At 40.6% G+C, this 20319-nt stretch overlaps 1 protein-coding gene and 1 pseudogene across 1 annotated transcript in view; one reads left to right on the forward strand and one right to left on the reverse strand.

The window, feature by feature from the left end:
* Positions 1-20319, reverse strand: part of LOC146267934 (cadherin-23-like) — a 128625-nt gene that overhangs the window by 61912 nt on the left and 46394 nt on the right. The window lies entirely within an intron of this gene.
* LOC146267935 (uncharacterized) lies at positions 14875-17152 on the forward strand (annotated as a pseudogene).

Here is a 20319-nt window from a genome sequence, read left to right on the forward strand (position 1 = left end):
AGCCCCACTGTTGTCAACTTTTTTGAATGGTTTTCAATGGAGCTGGCCAACGGAAGTCGCTTTCTCAGGCAAATTACGAATGAAACAGGCTCGCATGACGAAATCCGATATTCTGGCTATCTTCAACTGACTCGTATCTACATAACGCAGTCCTCTCTGACATTTTTGGTGTAAAATGGAGTGAACTACAACATTGTGAAAACTCACTGCCAGTGAAACGCAGGAAAAAAGCTAGAGCTTTTTTGTGACGTGATTCCGGTAACTCGCTGTTGTTAAAAAAAACCCCACTGCTGTCAACCTGTTTGAATGGTTTTCGGCGGGACAGACAGCAGCACCATCTCATTTCACGGATATTTTCGGTATATTAACACAATGTCAATTGGTTACTGGTGTGTTGTATCATGTATGTCTGCTACTTTATTAACATGTATGTATAACATTAATTTATAATACATAACGCAATATTGTGAAGCAGAGCTAGAAATGGCTATGCTAACTACCATACTTTACGAACTGTACATACCAAACAGTAGCCTAATGAGGACTAAATTGTTCCACTTAACGTTTAACATTCGACTGTTGAAGAAACTGGTATTTTTTAAATTCATCATTCCGCTTACAATTTACCACATTAACAACACTTATATCTGTAGTACTTGATGCAAGTTGAATCAAACCATGATCACCAGAAACTTTTCAATAGATAAAAATAGAACAGAATATACAAGGCAACCAACTGCAATTCAATAAAACATTTTATTGTTTACTGTACAAAATGTCCAGTGTTCTTCCACTCCGTTTGTTTGTAGTGATCCAGTGATCTAAATGTCTGCTGTTCACAAACCTCAGCCTAGGCACACACACAATTATTATAGTGGTTGAAATGCAGTATAAAATGTCCAATGATTGAGCTCCTGCACTTCATTTGATCCTAGAAAAAGTGTTGCTTAGCTCTACATTAGATACTAGCCCTAGTCTAGCTCTAACTGCAATTAGAATCTAACAAGTCATAATCTTACGATAAATTGTATCCAAAGCTGGCGATATGAAATACTACTAATAACAATTGATATGTGTTGGTTGAAATATATAAAAAATGCAGGATTTTCATCAATTTATCAGCTAACTTGCTTCGGATCCTTTAATCTGCCATTCATTGTTGCTAGCTCTACTAACTAGGCTAATATGAGAAGACTAACTTTGTATGCCAATGAACACCAATAACTAGAACTAATTTCACAGACTATAACCAAACCAACGGACTTCTGGTTATGATACACGTGCTCTCTAGCTATAGCTTCAGTAAAAGTGTTGCTTAGCTCTACGTTAGATAGCTAGCTAGCTACTAGAATTACAGTTTAGCTCTAACTGCATTTAGAATCTAACACGCTATAATCTTACGATAAATTTGATCTAAAGCTGGTTATATGAAATACTACTAATAACAATGGATATGTGGTGGTTGAAATATAAAAAAATGCAGGATTTTCATCAATTTACCAGCAAACTTGCTTCGGAGACACTGAAAATGAATGGGGTTCAACGGTGGAAAATACAATGTTTGGAACTATAGGTCGCGTGAGACACGCTTTACTTCCGCATTCCTCAATAACAATCGGAGTCTATGGAAGTGTCGTAACTCTCTTTTTCTATGGCTCTGCTGTAGCCTACTACACTGCCAGTGGGCGAGCCGAGTCTGTGACTCTGTGGCTAACATCAAAACAAAACGCAGCCTCACTTAAATTCCAACTTTTACACAAATAACATAGGTTGTCTTTACAGCAACCTATATTAAAATGTCACCACCTGGCTGTTTTCACAATAGTCATATCGTCATAGAAAAGGGGAAATTTTGTTTTTCCCTGTAAAATTGAACTATAAAATTAGCTACAAAAAATACTACTATGACGTTTTCTAGCAAGGCTGCCACCTAAAAGACGAGGCGGTCTCATGGGCGACCTGCACTCGCTCAAATTTCAAAGACTGTCACGACCTAAATCAAAAATGCGAGATTGCAGTTCCACTCGAAATCGCTTTCTCTACAAAGCCAAATGGTTGTGATTTTTTGGGGGTGTTATTTTTTACTCGTAATCCAAGCTCCAATTTGCGAGCTAGAAAGTCTATCATGTTGTATCCATGCGTCGTTGCTAACGTGTGTTGACGTGGTGACGTAGCTAGCACAGATTACCCTTCGTCGACTAAAGGCACTTTGTTGTCAAAAAAACGTTGTAACCTCCTAAACTGTGCAACGGAACGTAAATCCCAATACAAGCAACTCAATCAAGACCAAGACAAACATTTTGACACAAGCATTGTGTATGTAGTCCAAATATTGACAAAGTTTTAGGGGTGGGAAAAGAATAATAACTAGAAAAGGCTGTTCCTGCGATACAGTAGTGAGAATGCTGAAAACCTGAGTGGGGATAGCTGACCATGTTAAAAAGCTGAATAATTGTGAACATTTTTAGAAAGTTATAAGCTGAAGCTTCATAGCGCCCAAAAGGTATTATAAATAGTAGTGATGGGGGAAACAAAGCTTTCCGAAGCAATGAACTATTTGACACAATTGTCTCGAAAAAGTATCGCTTTTTCGAAGCGATCGATACATCTTCTCCATAGGGACATCTGCTGGTCAGTTTATGGTATGGCGACTGTATCGAGCGAAGGAAGGAATCAAGTGACATCAAGTCCTTGAGACGTCAGTCTCACAATCGTCATTGACAACTTGATAAATAAAGGTTGTGTGACAAATGTTTCGATTTGCAAGTGTCAAAAATATGTTATCATATCTTGTTGTATTATAAACAACGTAACGTCTTTTGCTACTTTACGTTTATAACATTTATTTTTAGGTTCTTATAACATTAATTACACAAAGTGTTAAACTGAGTATGGCTTCATGGTAAGTGTGCAGCCTCTCACTCAGACATTGTGAGATCGCATCCGCTCACCCTGTTTTAGTCTAAGAATATGCTAAATGAATACATTATTTTATGAATGTAAGCTAGCGGTTAAGGTTTTGGAACATGCTTTTGCAACCGGGAAAGGGTTGGCCACATTTTAGGGCTGGTAAAACTGGGTAAATATGTAGGCTATGTGCTTGTGTACGATCTCATCTGTATCTATCTCTGTCTATCTTGCTCTGGCAATTTATCTGTATCCCTGGCTCTGTCAATGAATGTATTCTTTAGTGTCCGTAAATAGGCCTGTGTCTCCTCTCTATAACCTACGAATATTAGTGATTTCTGATGTCTTTTAAGCCTTTGAATAAAACGCTGTTTGTCTCAGCTGCTCATGTGACGTCCGATGCTTCGACTCTGATCACGTGGTTTTTGCCCATTTGAAGCCACGCTCGACACGTTTGTATTGGTACCAATTGTTTCGAAAGGTCGATACCGCTTCGTGAGCACGGTATCGAGCGTAACATCACTAATAAATAGGGGCTGGAGCTGGACGAAGGCATAAAACTACAGAAAAGAGAAAAATGCAAAACAAAAAGTGAAAAAAATTATAAGGAAGAGAAACAACGTATACAAATGTGAAAAATTATTTGCTGGAGTTTTAAAAGGCCTGAAATGTATGTTAGAAAGGACCTGCAGCAAAATGAAGGCAGAAAAGTACAGAAAAAGAGAAAGAAAAAACTAAGTATTGGCAGTTGGAAGATACTGCTGTGAAAGGTATTTTTGAAAGGACCTGGAAAAAGATGAAGGCAGAAAACAGAAAAAAAGAAGAAAAATGCTTGAATAATAACCGAAGGCGTGAAGCTAGAGAGAGAGGATGCAATGGAAGATTTCCTACATAAGTATATCTACTACTTCAAATTGAAAACGGAAAAGATATTTAGAGTAAAGGCAAGTTACTTTACATCTGTGTTCAAAATTGTCAATTAAAAAAACTTTCCAGTTACGAAGCGTTTGTTCGTAGGATTATTTCCAGTTGCAGCAAACACTTAGCGTTAGCGTTACTGTACCCCAGACCTGGTTTGGCTGTTCGTGATGGTCAGCTATGACAGTTGAGCCTCGATTTTTGCAGATTTCTCTAAAACTTGCTAAAATAAAAACGATCTAGCTAGATTATGTACACTTTAAGCTCAATGTACATACCTTGTTTGGCCAATTTGGTTGATTGTGGAAAAAAAGTCGAACCGTTATTAGCCTAGTTATGGAGAGCCATCACGCTAGCTCGATTATGAGAAATGTAGCTCGAATCCACACCTTAAACAAGTTAACCTAGACGCAAAACTGTACATCCAATCCGAGACCCAAGACTCTGCCGAAACCATTGATATCCTTTATGTGTCTGTGCAGTCAGAAATACAACTCTTTTGGCAGTTTCCAAAACGTCACCCAATTCTGCTTTCATGGTACGTGTCGGTTTGGTTGCCACGTGATGGCGCAGCTGTGATCGCTAACAAGCTGGGCAGAGAGAATCACATATTTAGTTGGAATCCACATCTCAAACAAGTTAACCTAGACGCAAAACTATACATCCAATCCAAAAAATGAGGATATTTTGCGAGACCCAAGACTCTCCCGAAACCAGACATGTCCTTTATATGTCTGTGCGGTCAGAAATACGACTCTACCGGCAGTTTAAAAATACGTCTACTTTCGAAATTATCTGACGAATTTTACCCACCTCTCCATTGAAGTTAGTGAGAGAATTTGAAAGGCTGCTCTCGCTTCAAGGCTCAAAGCTGAAAATCTGTAAATGTGAGCTCTTTAGTCTTTACATTGGCTGAAAGAAAGCCACACGTTTGCCTACATTTTAAGGTATAACTTGTTTCTGTAAGTTAAACTATATGAACGTCAGAGGAATTTGTTTGACAATTTAGTTGAATATCAGAAAAGAGCAGCCAGCAGAGTGTGCCACTGCTGGCTGCTCAATCATAAAAATCAAGAAGGAGCTAAATTTTCCATGTATTTAAAACTGTCATGATTCAAAATTGGTTGAATATTTGAAAAAGCTGAATCATTTGGGAATAGCTGAATGTCTTGTGAACATTTTTAAGGTTAAATGGTGTCTCTAGCTGAAAGTATGCTGAAATAGTTAAAGGGGCAATTGACTGTTTTTTGGGGGTATTTCACACTGTTCCTTAAGGTCTCCAAATAGGGTATGTAACATTGGTTGGGTTGAAAATGGCCCGGGTGCTGTTCTATGCCCACTGACAGATCCTCTGAAATGTTCCCGGGAAAAAACACTAGCTTTTCTCCTTTTATGGTATGCTCATTAATATTTAGATGAGCTGCACGCTGATTGGTTGGTTTTAAACGAGTGAAGCTGGGGAGCAAAAACGCAACACGGCCAACAGCAGCACTCGCTGAAACACCGAAGTTGGAGACTTGAAATAAAAACGTGCAAATAAATCTATTGTGTCTACACAACACTGTTTTCAACAGATTGACTATATATCATTTGAAATGATAACATTACTTGTTTCCACTTCTGTTGTTAAAGCAAACTGGATTGACTTGGGTGGGTAGAATGTTAGGCTACAGCTTAGCAACCAAACCATATCCTGATTCTACTCGGCTTCAGTTAGCTAGCTAGCTCTAAATAACTTGCTGAAAAATAACATGACCAAGATCTGGACAAACATGCATCTTGAATTGTAGATTTACATTACACAGGTTACTTATTTGAATGAAACACAGTCAGGAACATGAATCAACGTTAGCCCCATTGCCAATAAACTAGGCTAAATTATCACACATTCTACCTATGCTCTTGCGTTAGCAAGCTAAACTTGTTTACATGCCTACAGTCTAGGTGTTACTAAAACAGTTACTAGCAATGCTACCGTATCCTGTATCAAGCACCTGCCTTTCTCCAGTTCATTCAAATAGATTATCTAGACATGCGTTAGCAATAAGCCAGACTGCTGTTCGTTTTCTGGCTATTTTTCGGAAGCTTCCCTTCTAATGCCGACTACAGCTAGTCTAGCTAGTCATTTGATGTGTGTAGAAACTTATTTAGCATTCTACCTGGTATGCTATATTATACAGGAAACGTTAGCATTGCTAATAACTGTTAGCACAACATCATACTGTCCTTATAGGCGGTTGCAATGAGCATACAGTCGGAACAGCACCTCTTTCCAGGTTCGGCTTCCTAGCAAATCCTGCTTGCAATTGTCCAAGGTTGTCAAAACTGTCTTGGGTGAAATGTTCAGAGCAAATGAATGATTGAGTGTCGAACTTCGCCGGGATCTTCTCATAAGACAACAGCAGCCATGCCTGTTGAATGTTTGGCTCCTTGGGAAGACTGTGAGTGTTAGCCTTCCCTGTAGGCTACAGCCTGGAACACAGCATTTCCATTTTCAATATCCTTGTTATAATTCAAAACTTTCTTCTTTGTAATTCCTTATAAGTAGCTTACACAGAGCAGCGCGCAGCTAAACTAGTATCGGTGATAGACGCTACCTCGTGCTGGTCTGGATGTAAATTCTGGGGCGTGACAAAGATACAGACCAGAGCCAATAAGAGGGCGATCACCGGTCCTACGTAGGACGGGTAGCTTTGTTGAAAAGCTAGCGTTTTACAGCCAAATTTTTTCTTTTTGAGATTTGAATAAGAAAGAGGTGTCAATGGACTTTGATATTCACGGTATGTTCATTTTACCCACCGAACTGTCGTTATTCAACTATGACAAGGTAAAATCGGTTTTGCAGTCAATTGCCCCTTTAAGTTTGAATGGGAGGAAGCTTTTTAATGATTTGAAAGGATTTACCATTACTTTTAATGGGAGAATAATTTGCACCAAAACCTTAATTCTTTAAAAAGTATAAAAGTACCAAAATACCAAAAGTCCTAGCCATCATCTCCTGAAGGAGCTGAACGTTTTGATACAAAAATTGTAGGAATCGGTGAAAGTATGCAGGACTAGTTAAAGGCCAAAAAACGGTGGAAGAACTCAGAAGTTGAAAAACAATTGTGAGAATGCTAATGTGTAATTATTATATATTATAAATGTAATTATTGTGAGAATAATAATATATGTGAGATAACAATGGTTGTGCCCTTGACGAAGGCAAAGCACACCCAATAAAAAATAAATACACACTCAACTTCCCAAGCTCCCCGTGGGTACCCTTTCCTATCTCAGTGGCCTGACGACAACAGGACTCAGGGGCAGAAAAAAGAAAGAGAAATAAACTGCAAGATGATGCTTGTGCATCACTTTCAGGTAAGTCCATGTTTAATCATTGTTAAATATGGGAAATGTGCTGCTAATTTAATGGTTAGCCTATGCATACACCTCGAACTCGCTGACTTTATTGCTATATTTAGCACACTCAAATATGTTAGGTGCAAGCTAAATTTAGAATTTTAACATTATCTATGCATTTTACAAGTAACTGACGCCAGCTAGCTGTTACTTTACTTGACATTTCCCCCAACAGAATGCTTTTCATCAAAAGATGATGATGATTAAGATGACGAAGAGACTGCTGCCGCAGAAATTGATGCAGAGAATTTTGTATGGTAGCCTAGCTACTGGTATTTCTCCCCATGTACTTACTATTTACAGGGTTGTGCGAAATTGTCAGTTACACTTACATTGTGAGAATAATCAATATTAAAAAACAATTTGCACATTCTGATCCTGTTGAACAGAGCATGGACGCTGTATACAGTGAGATGTTCATTTAATGGCAGGGGAATTTTGCATGTGGAACTGTGAAATGTAGCTAATATAATCTCATATATACCCAGTTATAAGTAAATGAGTTGTACAAACTGCACCTCATGGAGAAAGTGCCAAAAACTGACCAAGAGATGGTGTAGGCCTACTTAGGGTAGAGGAATAAAGGCTGATCTCGAAAAAGATTTACTGGAACAGTTAAAGGAGGATGCATGGTCACAGGTGATGTTAATTGTAGGAACAATAACCTATATAAATATTAATTGTTGAATTTGCTGAATTTATATTTTGACCAAAGATGATGTACTTGGGGCAGAAGAATAAAGGCTGATCTTGTAAGGCTATAAACCTGCCCCCACCTCTCTTATGGTAAAATATGGAGTTACTGGATGGAGTCTCAACTAGATCTTTGTAACTTACTGTAGCATTGCTAGACAGGTTGATAAGTAAGGGTCAAGATTCTGGTGTGATTGTAGTTGTTCTTGAGTATAAAAGGAATTGTGAAGCATTGTTCTGTGGATTCTTGATCTCCTGAGACCTTCTCCTCAGCTCTAGCTTGTCCTACTCCTTCTTCCTCACCTCATGCTTTCTATCTTTGGTTTACAATAATCATGGTAGAGTAGGCATAAGAGTTAACTTAATTGATTGCATTCATTTGCAATATGATAAAATGATTATATTATTTAACCTTAATTTGACCATTCTTGCTCTGATTTAACCCAAAGAGTCAAATAACTGTAATTCAATTGGTATTGGCATTATTTGGTTAATGTTAATACACTGTTCAGTTACATTACATTACATTAGTGCATTTAGCAGACGCTTTTATCCAAAGCGACTTCCAAGAGAGAGCTTTACAAAGTGCATAGGTCACTGATAATAACAACAAGATAACCCCAAAGCATTGCGGGTAGCCAAAAACAAGAAGTGCACATTGTGAACAACCAAAAAATAAGTGCTAAAGGGAGGAAACCATAAGAGCATGTAGTTAAACAAGTTACAATTAAACAACAGTTTCCCATCTTCCATCAAACTATAGGGGAATTAGTTTCAGTTGTTTGGCCAATATATTGACCCCCAACAATGTTGAAATAGATTTGCTGAAACAGTTACAGGATGGTAGCCTACATCATGTAAATTGTAGGAATCATATGAATTAAGTAAATTGTAGGAACAATAGCCGATAGAAATAGGCTACTCATTGTTAGATTTCTATTTGTTGGCAATAAAGAAGACCAAATACAATTTCAATTATTTGTATTTATTTCAGTGCCAAAAGGATGGATGGAGTCTCAACTTGATGGCTCTCACATCTCATTGTGTAACTTACTGTAGCATTGCTAGTCATGTTGATAAGTACGGGTCAAGATTATGGTGTGATTGTAGTTGTTATCAAGGAATTGTGAAGCATTGTTCTGTGGATTATTGATCTCCTGAGACCTTCTCCTCAGCTCTAGCTCATCCTACTCCTTCTTCCTCACCTCTTGCTTTCTAACTTTGGTTTACAATAACCATGGTAGAGTAGGAGTTATAGAGTTAACATTCATTGATTTCATTCATTTGCAATACGATAAAATGATTATATTATTTAACCTTAATTTGACCATTTCTTGCTCTGATTTAACCCAAAGAGTCAAATAACTGTAAATCCATTGGTATTGGCATTATTTGGTTAATGTTAATACACTGTTCAGTTTCCAATCTTCCTTCAAACCATAGGGGAATTAGTTTAGGTTGTTTGGCCAATATTGACCCCCTACAATGTTGAAATAGATTTGTTGAAACACCAGTTACAGGACGGTACATAATTTAAATTGTAGGAATCATATGAATCATGTAAATTGTAGGAACAATAGCCGATAGAAATAAGCCAGGCTACTCATTGTGATTTATATTTGTAAGCAATGAAGAAGACCAAATACAATTTCAATTATTTGTATTTATTTCAGTGCCAAAAAGCATTTGGTCAAATATGAGTGCACGTCCACGGCGTGTAACACTAGCGATGAAGGCCCAAAGGCTGAGAATGTTGCTAAAATAAATTACAGATTGTGACGGGAAATGGTAACGTTAACTTAGGTATTCATCAGGGACTTAAAGCACATCTAATCGCAGTCTTAAAATCGCCTCCCAGCGTATAACTAAGCAAATTCAATTTTGTTTGAGATCGCTCGGCTGAACCAGGAAATGATATGCCATGTCTGCCAACGCTATCAGGCTCATAAAGTGGGAGGGGATAGGTAGAAACGCAGAGTTTGGCATGGAAAACCTGCTAGCGAGCAGGTTAGTTTCAAGGAGTAAGTTACCATGGAAACTTACCAAAAGGTTTTGTTACCTCTCTTTCTGGAATGTGGAACTCGGAGTATGCCTCTTTTCAGGGTTAAACAACTCAAAGTTTTTACTACACACGCCACCTGGAATTAGCCTGGCTCTGCCTTCCTACGTACTTCCGCTCAATTTGGATTTTGCTTCTGTACTCTGTAAATGTTGTAGGTCCAATCAGCGAACAGAGGGAGTGGCTGAGAACGATGACGTTAATGTCGTGCATTAGTTTGAGTAGTTCAGTAATGGCGGCGGAGAAAGATGCGAGCGAAGCTATTCTGCGGTTGTGGCAACGCTGCCGAATATCCGATTATATAAATAATATAATCATTTTATCATATTGCAAATGAATGCAATCAATTAAGTTAACTCTTATGCCTACTCTACCATGATTATTGTAAACCAAAGATAGAAAGCATGAGGTGAGGAACAAGGAGTAGGACAAGCCAGAGCTGAGGAGAAGGTCTCAGGAGATCAAGATTCCACAGAACAATGCTTCACAATTCCTTTTATACTCAAGAACAACTACAATCACACCAGAATCTTGACCCTTACTTATCAACATGTCTAGCAATGCTACAGTAAGTTACAAAAATGCGAGAGCCATCTAGTTGAGACTCCATCCAGTAACTCCATATTTTACCATAAGAGAGGTGGGGGCAGGTTGATAGCCTTACAAGATCAGCCTTTATTCTTCTACCTTAAGTAGGCCTACACCATCTCTTGGTCAGTTTTTGGCACTTTCTTCATGAGCTGCAATTTGTACAACTCACTTACTTAACTGGGTATACATGAGATTACATTAGCTACATTTCACAGTTCCACATGCAACATTCACCTGCCATTAAATGAACATCTCACTGTATACAGCATGCCCTGTTGTCAGAATGTGCAAATAGTTTTTATATTCATTATTCTCATAATGTCAGTGTAACTGGCAATTACAAAAAAGCCTGTAAATAAAAGTACATGGAGAGAGAACTACCAGTAGCTACCATAGCTACATAATTCTCTGCATCAATTTCTGCGGCAGCAGTCATTAATGTCTCTTCGTTATTTTACGTAATCATCATCATAATCCTTTGATAAAAAGCATTATGTTGAGGGAAACTGCTACTACAAGTTGAAATAGGCACCAATTGATATTTAAACATCATATCGAATATGTTTAAAACCATGGTGAAGTCGAGGCTGCAATCACAACCGTAGCCTGTAAGCAAAATATGCATTACCTGTTCGTAGTATGTTTCTATATGTAGCCTAATATAACATTGAACATGCTATTTTATTAAGTCCACCACTTTTTCTCCTGTAATATTAACGGACAGTGGGGTTAAATGTTCAACGTATGGACTGGCTATTGCATTCAAATAGTAAATGACTCGGCAGCAATTGTCTCAATTGTAGCTATAGGCTATACGCTGCTACAGCCGTGTTGCTTTTTTCCGGAATATGTGCTCAGATTGACCATGAACACGAAATAAAACTTATATCTAAAGTGTGGAGAAGTATGACAAAGTTTTTTGTCGTCGGTTGCCATGGTGAATCCTAGTATCGGAGCTCCATAGATGTTGGCTTTTGGTAGTATTCATGCACGCGCTAAACTCAGAGTTGCCATACTCCGAGTTGAGTTAACAAATTCATATCAGCTTTTCTGGAACCGAATTTTCGGAGTTTACCATGTTAGAGTTACTCAACTAAGAGTTCAGGGTTAATCTCAGAGTTTGTTAAACCCGTTACCTGGAATACCCCCCTGGTCACATGCACACAGGCATGTAAACAAACACTTCAGACTACTGGTATACAATTCACATAGCAGAAATGTAGGCAACAGCCTGAATTATTTCCTAAACGGCCCGTAATACTCTGTGTCACACACACACACACACACAGACAGACACAAGCAAACACACCCACACACATACACAGGATGCTGGCTTAGGCGATTGAGGGGCTGTGTGTGTGTGTGTGTGTGGGGGGGGGGGCTGTGTGTGCGTGTGTGTGTGAAGGTTAGGGCCATGGATAGTCATTTCTGCAGGGGTGGACCTGGGGTCAGCTGGCATCCCCAATGAGGAAACCAACACAGGTAAGAGAGGCTGTCTACACCCTGTATCGCTTCTGCACCTCTACTGCTTTCCTACAGGTACACTCTCGTGCTTTTGAGTTTCATGTTGTTTAATTTGTAATTTGTTTAATTACATCCTCTTATGTTTCTTCCTATTGGCACTCATTTGTTTTCACAATTTATGCTTCATGTTTTGGTTGCCCGCAATGTTTTTGGGGCTATTTCGTTGTTTATGATCATTGACCTATGCACTTTTGTAAAGCTCTCTCTTGGAAGTCGCTTTAAAACGCGTAAAAGCGTCTGCTAAATGAATACATTTAAATGTACTTCTCTCCCTTTTTAAAATTTGTATTCCTTCCATCCAATCTCTCTTACTTCTTCTCTTTCTCTCTTCAACTCTTATTTTGTTTTCCCCTCTTCTTTTAAGCAACATACCGAGATGCATCAGAAGCAGTGATAGGGACAAGTCTGTCTTTCTGCATTAGGCACAGAGGGACAGAAAGAGAGACATAGAGAAAAAGAGCAACAGAAAGACAGAAACAGACAGAAAGACAGAGCGAGTGAGAGATGAAGGTAGTGTAGCAGTAGAGGGCTAAACTGTACTCTTCTGTGTAGCTGAGGAGCAAGGAGATCAAGTGATGCCATGAGCATGTAATTAGAGCAACAATGCTGTGATTGAGTGTTATCACCCGTCACAAGTAGCACAGCTAACATCGGGAGAAATCAATCAACCCCACAGAGATCCTGTAGAACAGCTACAAAAAGCAAACACCGGAGCACAGTCCAGCTGTTCTACAACAGTTTGAGGGAAACAAAGGGAAAGCTTTACCTCAAAACTGTAAAGCCACTGTGAAAGGGGAAGAATACCAATGGTTTAGATCAGTAATCAAACTTTTTTAGTTTTTCAAGTGTATACATTTGAAAACTGCTGGACATTTTGAAGTAGTATGGGCACAATTATTGGGTAAATACTGACAATTTAATGTATATGTAAGCACATATAGAGAGAGTGAGTGGGTCTCTGTGTGCTTTTACAGTATGGCAGCAAAATGAGAAGAGAAAATAGCTTTGATGTCAGTGAGAGAGAATGATCACTTGAACATTTTGAGTGTGCCTCCCCATGTCACATAAGTAGAGAGAGGAATATATGTGTTTGTGTACGTTTGGTTATGTGTATGTTTGTGTGTTTGTGTGGAGAGTGTATGTGTGTGTGATATGGGATACAGGGTATCCTTTTCTCTCCCTAAAGCCTGACAGTCTGTCTATCTCTCTGTATGCAGCAGACTGCTAAACAATGTCTCATTAAAACTGCAGCACACCACAGTGTTGGGTGCCATCAGGGGGGTATTCCAGAAACTCTGCATTTCTACCTATCCCCTCCCATTTTCTGAGCTTGACACAGTTGACAGACATGGGGTGTCCTTTCCTGGTTCAGCCGACCGATCTCGAACAAAATTTGATTTGCTTAGTTGGAGAGACGATTATAAATGTGATTCGATTTACGTGATTCGCTTTAATTCCCTGATGAATACCTTTAGCGTTGCCGTATCCCGTCACACTCCGTAATTTATTTTTGCAACATTCTCAGCCCTTACATTGGTAATGTTACAAACTGTGGACAGCATCCATGCTCTGCTCAACAGGATAAGAATGTGCAAATCGTTTTTCAATTCATTATTCTCTTACAGTTTTTGTCTGTTGCTTGAACACTATAGACACATGCTTAAACCAAAGTAACATAACTTGAAGTTGCTGTTACTATACCTTAAACAAAGTGTAACCATACCTTAAAGAAAAGCGCTGCTTTGCACTTTAGTTGCAATTCTGTAACACACTTGCTCCTTTCTGCAACACACTTGCTCCTCGACACTACACACTATTTCATACATAAGACACTTAGTTCAAAAATGAAATCTCAGGGTACCATTGGGAAAACACATCTATTCAAAAATGAAATCTCAGGGTACCATTGGGAAAACACATCTATTCAAAATACAACACACATTGGTTAATTTAAAAGACAGACACACACCTGAAAACACTTACTTACAAAACTGAACACCAATCAGCCAGCTACAAAAAGGCCTCAGTTATGCCATTTTGACAACTTTGCAAGCATGGAGGCAGAGGAAGACAGACAGAGAGAGACAGACACAGACACAGACACAGAGACAGAGAGAGAGAGAGAGAGAGAGAGAGAAGGACGTGGTCAAAGAGGCCACGCAAGGACCATTATTTTAGATGACATAAGAGCAACATTGGTGGACCATGTCATAAACCATGGCCTGACTATGAGGGAAGCTGGGCCGAGAGTCCATCCTGATCTAAGCCGCTTCACAGTTTCATCCATAATAAGGACAATCCGACCTGAAAACAAGTATGTCTTCAACTCTCTACTCTACTCAGACTGTATCTAGAGTATTTACAGTACTGTACCATATCATATTTCTGTATCACATGTATTGTATTCCAGGGTGGCTAAAGCTCCTTTTTCAACAAAAGTGGTAGTTTTGTGAAACATACCGTGATAACGTGTGGAGATGTTTCAGTACTGTGTATGGTAAAGTTCAGTATACACAGTACTGTAAAAAAAAAAAAGCAAACAAGAACAATTTGTGGTTGCATTTTTCTACAGAATGGCTAGAAGACCTACTGGGGGTGGACGCCAACGCCTGTTCACCCAACAGCAAGAACTTGCTATAGTGAACCTAGTCAGAGCAAACAATGCAATCTGTCTCCAATAGCTACAGCAACAAATACTTGCAGATGGGCAAGTATTCAACAACATTAATCGAGTAAGCATTACAACTATCAGAAGGATCTTGGTAAAGCACAACCTGACCATGAAGCAACTGTACAGGGTCCCATTTGAGAGGAACGGTGTCGGGGTCAAAGAACTTCGACATGAATATGTACAGGTAAGTGTTTCAGCCTTTACATATACAATAAAGAATGGGTGCAGTCCAGTATGAGATGAATATGTACCACTGGATTAGTACCACATAGATACATTCAGGTACCTGTGTGGTGGGGGGGTGGGTCGGTTCTGTATATGTAGTAAGTGTGTGCTTTGAGTAAAGCCATCCACAATATGTATTTTTTGTTACAGGGAATCTTGGACATGGATGGAGCTGCCCAGCCGCATGAATGTATTTACATTGACGAGGCTGGATTCAACCTTAGCAAAAACAGACGACGGGGACGTAATATAATTGGCCAAAGGTTAATTTTGCACGTCCAGGGGCAGCGCGGCGGAAACATCACATTGTGTGATGCCATAAGTCTTCGAGGGCTACTGCACCATCATGCCAAACTGGGTCCCTATAATACGCAACACAATCACATTTCTAGATGCACTTCATGATGCAGTTGTACAGGGTGGACCTGGTCCAGAACTGGTTCACGAACCATGATCAATTTGAAGTTCTGTACTTTCCCCCTCACTCGCCATTTCTAAATCCTATAGAGGAATTCTTTTCCGCTTGGAGATGGTGCGTATATGACCGCCAACCACATGCCCGTATGCCTCTTCTGCAGGCAATGGAACAGGCCTGCGGAAACATTGAGGTGAGGTCAATCCAGGGATGGATTCACCATACAAGGGGATATTTTCCCTGATGCTTAGCGAGAGAAGATATTGCTTGTGATGTTGATGAGATCCTGTGGCCAGACCCCAAAAGACGGCAGGATCCATAAGCCCACTTGCGCACAATTGTGTTTACAGTAGTGTATACTCTGCCTGAGATGCTGAGAATGGAAGGATGACCTCCCTTGTTAATAGTGCATGTGATGTGGGTGTGTGTGTTTTGAGTGTGTGTGTTTATGCAAGTGGGTGTCTGTGTTTATGAATGTATGCATGCATGCACATCACTGGAGAAGACAGCGAGACAAAAACGTTCCATCCAGAACAAGACCCCATGAACAATTCTAAACTGCATTTCAAGTACATTTCCTCACAAGACCAGAGTGATGCTGTGAGCCCTTCGTTCAGCCATCTATGCCCCAGTGTTTCAGTGTTGGTGTAAATCAAGGCCTTCAATGCTCTCATACAAACTGCTGCCCCTTCCTCAATCAGGGAATTGATTTGCTCTCTGAGATGCCAATGAAGAGTCAATGGAGGCGACAAGACACAAAGAGCAGGGAATTAGTCTGTTTTTATGATCCCATAATACTGTCCGATCACTTCTCCATAAACACGCCTGATAGTAAACATGGTCGGCTGATTCGCTGTCCAACAGCAAACTCCTAAAAAATCCCCTTGCAATGGTAACAAGAGGATGATTCCTGTGGCGGTGATTCCTGTGGCGGTGATGGATGGTGGTTGGATTTAAATGGTGGAAAATGATGGTAAGGCCATATTGTCATTATCCCAACCCCAGAGAATCTACAGCTTCTGGGGGTGTTCAACGCTGGTTATGAATAAGTGTATTCCACCAGGTATTTTCCACCAGGAGGGACATGTTAAACAGAGGGAGATAAAGAATGGTGAAGTGGCCAGGCTGTCTGATCTGAGGAGCGCCACAGGAATCAACGCCACAGGAATCACCTTCTTCTCCCTCTGCGTGCAGATATACACAAGGGGGGGAGGGGGTGTGTTGAGAGGGAGAAAAACGGTTGAGTTGCAGTTTGAAAGGAGGAAAATGTGAAGGAGAGAACCGACAGACTTCTGATAGCCTTGAGAAACCTCTAATACGTAACCTCTAATACGTAAAGGGAGACCTTTTGTTTTAACTTTGATACTGCTTTGAAATGCCCTCTGGCTATTTAAGCCCCCCTGCCAACCCATTTCTCCCTTACCTCATCCTTCTTCTCCTGCCTCTCCCTATCTCTCCTGCCTCATCCTACCTCCCTTTCCCCTCTCCTTATAACATACTCACCCCACTCCCCTCCTGCCTCCCTGGCCTTACCCTCCCCAGCCTCACCCTATCTACAATGCCTTCAATGCCCCTTACTGCACTTTACTAAGGGTTAGGGTTAGTACCCTAGGGTTAGGGTTAGTACCCTAACCCTATTCCTCCCAATCCTGACCTTTCCCTCCCCAGCCTCCTCCATGTCCGCTTCAATAGAGGCCAATGGTTCCAACAAGGCTCCTGGGGAACTGTAGAAGAGGAGCAGTCTTGAACCACGTATCCAAGACACACTGTAGGGTTAGGCATAGACATTCTGGGCAACAGAGTGCCCTTGAAGAGAAAGTATGATAGGATTATTGTGGATCACAGAAGTTGACAGTTTTGAACCACCTTAATCAACACATGGATGAAAGACATTCATAACAAATCTATCCTGTACATTCCCTGGCCTAGCAGTCTCACCCACAGCAGAATCCACCTCTCAGCACTTAGACAACATAGGCACAGATCTGTAGTTTTTCCCGTCACTTGGTTGAGACTATAGTCAACTCCCGGCCTCATTTGATGTTCTGCTCTCCATTGTTGCAAAGATTGTTAAAAGGGGGTGATATGCAAAGGAGTCATTGAAGGGCCCTACTTCGTCTGAATGCTAGGTGCTGGGTGGGGGGTGTTGGGGAAGTCCCGCTGGGCGCTAGGCTACAGAGACGGAGGTCCAGCTGCTTGCCACAATAGAGCGGTGATTACACCTACATGCTGCCTGAGGGTCAGACCACTCCCCTTTGCTCTGGTGCTCCTTCGTTCTCTTGCACTCTGCTCCGCAGCCAGCGGGGAAGTGATTGTGCTAGGCTCTCTCACTTGCTCTTTTCCCTCTCGCCCTCCATCCCTCCCTCTCTCATTTGCACTCTGATGAGGTGTGTCTCCGAGTCACCACTGTTATTCTGGGCTACATGAGGGAGGAAAGGGAGGTGAGGGGGGATGAGGGTGGGATAAGAGAAGGAGGTAGATAAGGCGGGAGGGGAAAGGGAGGATGGGGGAGAAGAAGGGAAGAAGAGTGGGGAACAGATAGGACAGAGGGAGATGGGAAAGTACAGTAAGGTAAGGTTAAAAAGTGTTCAGAGAAAAAGTTTAAACTCCCAGAGCTGGCTGTCAATGACACCTGTTTCTATAGTTGTTTGACTGGGTAGTTCTGATTTGGACTGAAGAGTTCAGGTACTGTACATGTACAGTGGAAGCTCTCTGTTGGGTCTACTTAGGGAGTTGAGGGCCAGTTGAATGAGAAAAGTACGTAAGACGTTATGACAAGTTACAGATATTAGAGCAACAAAACGTTTAATCACGTAGAAGCAACAGATATGAATGACAAGACTCAACACTGTGTTAGTAAAGATAACTGACTCAGAGTTGGGTATCTGGGGTTGTGTGGTGGTACTTCGCCATCAGTAGTCTATATAGCTTTAACATTGAAGCTCAGAATACTGTATAGGAGCTGATAGGCAACTGTGGAGACTAAAAATCCAGCCCTGGCTGGAAGACTATCATTAATCACTGATATCACATCAATGAGCTATATTTCACCACTGAAATGAGCTGATCAATAATTCAGCATGTTATTGAATCATGTCCCAATGTCCTCCATGCAGACTCCTCCCAAAATGAGTGGGCAGAATTATGTGAAGAAATGACACATCTGGATGAAAGAAAGGGAGGAGTCACAGGAAGAGTTCAGCTTGACTCAGATTTACAGAAGCACTTTTCTCCTGCCCTTCTCAGTACACAGTAGTACTATACTCGGGGGCGGCTGTGGCTCAGGGGGTAGAGAGGGCCATCTGTTAATCGCAAGGTTGGCGGTTCGATCCCCGACTCCTCCCAGGCTATGTGCCGAAGTATCCTTGAGCAAGACTCTGAACCCCACGTTGCTCCCAAGGGGCAGAGCGGCGCCTGGCATGGCAGCTCGCCGCCGTCAGTATGTGTGAGTGTGAATATGGATGGGTGAATGAGAGGCTAAATGTAAAGCGCTTTGGGTGCAGCTAAGGTATAAAAAACACACTATATAAATGCAGTCCATATACAATTTACCATATACTACAATAACCCACAGGTAGATATTGTAGTGCTGGGTGTTACCCTGCTTGCTGGACAGAGTTTCTACTTGATGGGTCTCATGTCTCATTGTGTAACTTTCTGTCGCATTGCTAGTCATATGTTGATAAGTAAGGGTCAAGATGTGGTCTGGTTGTTCTTGTGTATAAAGGGAATTGTGAAGCATTGTCATGGCGATGCTTGATCTCCTGAGGATTTCTCCTCAGCTCTAGCTTGTCCTTCTCCTTCCTCACCTCTTGCTTTCTCTCTCTGATTTACAATAATCATGGTGGAGTAGGTAAGATTTAAAACCTTCATTTTGTATCATGTTTGCTTTGTAATTGATTTCATTCATTTGCAATGTTATTAAATATCTATTTCAATTGAACTTTACTTTGACCATTTGTGCTCTGATTTAGTCATGTTAGTCATTTTAGCAGAGGCTCTTATTCAGAGCAACTTACAGTAAGTACAGGGACATTCCCCCAAGGAAAGTAGGGTGAGGTGCCTTTCCCAAGGACACGATGTCATTGGCACGGCCGGGAATCGAACCGTCAACCTTCTGATTACTAGCCCAATACCCTAACCGCTCAGCCATCTGACTCCTCTAAATTTAACCCATTGAGTCAAATAACTGCAATTTCCATTGGTATTGGCATAGTTTAATTAATGTTAATGCACTATTAAGTTTACTCTTCCGATGATTGGCTTTAATTTATCTACCAAATTTTCTTTTCTGACCTATAACACTTAAAATAAACATTTATCGGCCAATACCGATATGGCCGCCGATATATCGTGCATCCCTAACAGATACCTAAAGTATAAGTGTAAGTATTTATACTGGTATATGTACCATTTATATAAAACAAATGAGTACCATGTGTGTATGTAAGGTACAACAAAAACCTGTAGGTACATGTATGCACCTGTACCCAGACAGCCAGGGTTTCTTCTGACCTTCTAAGACAGGTTAGCCAATCAGGTGAGGGTGATGAATCAGAAAGCAGAAAAGCAGATGAACAGAATGCAGGGAGAGTGTGGGGGTGAGAGGAAGAAAGGATGGGATGAGAGAAAGGGGCGCAAGCAGGCCATTCACATTCACACTGCAGCTAAATTGCCCAGGATCCGATTTTCAATTATCTGCCCGTTTTATATTTCATTTTCTCTTTTTGATTTTTTCTCCTCCCTCCACTCTCCTTGTCTCTCAGAGCTGATAGCCACAGAGAGAGAATAAGAAAAATGGATGTTAATGAAATGAAAGAAGGTTCCCCCCTGTCTTTAAGAAGACTAATGGAAATTGCCCCACGTGTACATTGGGGGAGAGTGTGAGAGAGAGAAAGTGAGAGAGAGAAAAAG

The sequence above is a fragment of the Hypomesus nipponensis genome, chromosome 11 (assembly GCF_054491055.1).
Source record: "Hypomesus nipponensis isolate SF chromosome 11, ASM5449105v1, whole genome shotgun sequence".
Classification (NCBI taxonomy): domain Eukaryota; kingdom Metazoa; phylum Chordata; class Actinopteri; order Osmeriformes; family Osmeridae; genus Hypomesus; species Hypomesus nipponensis.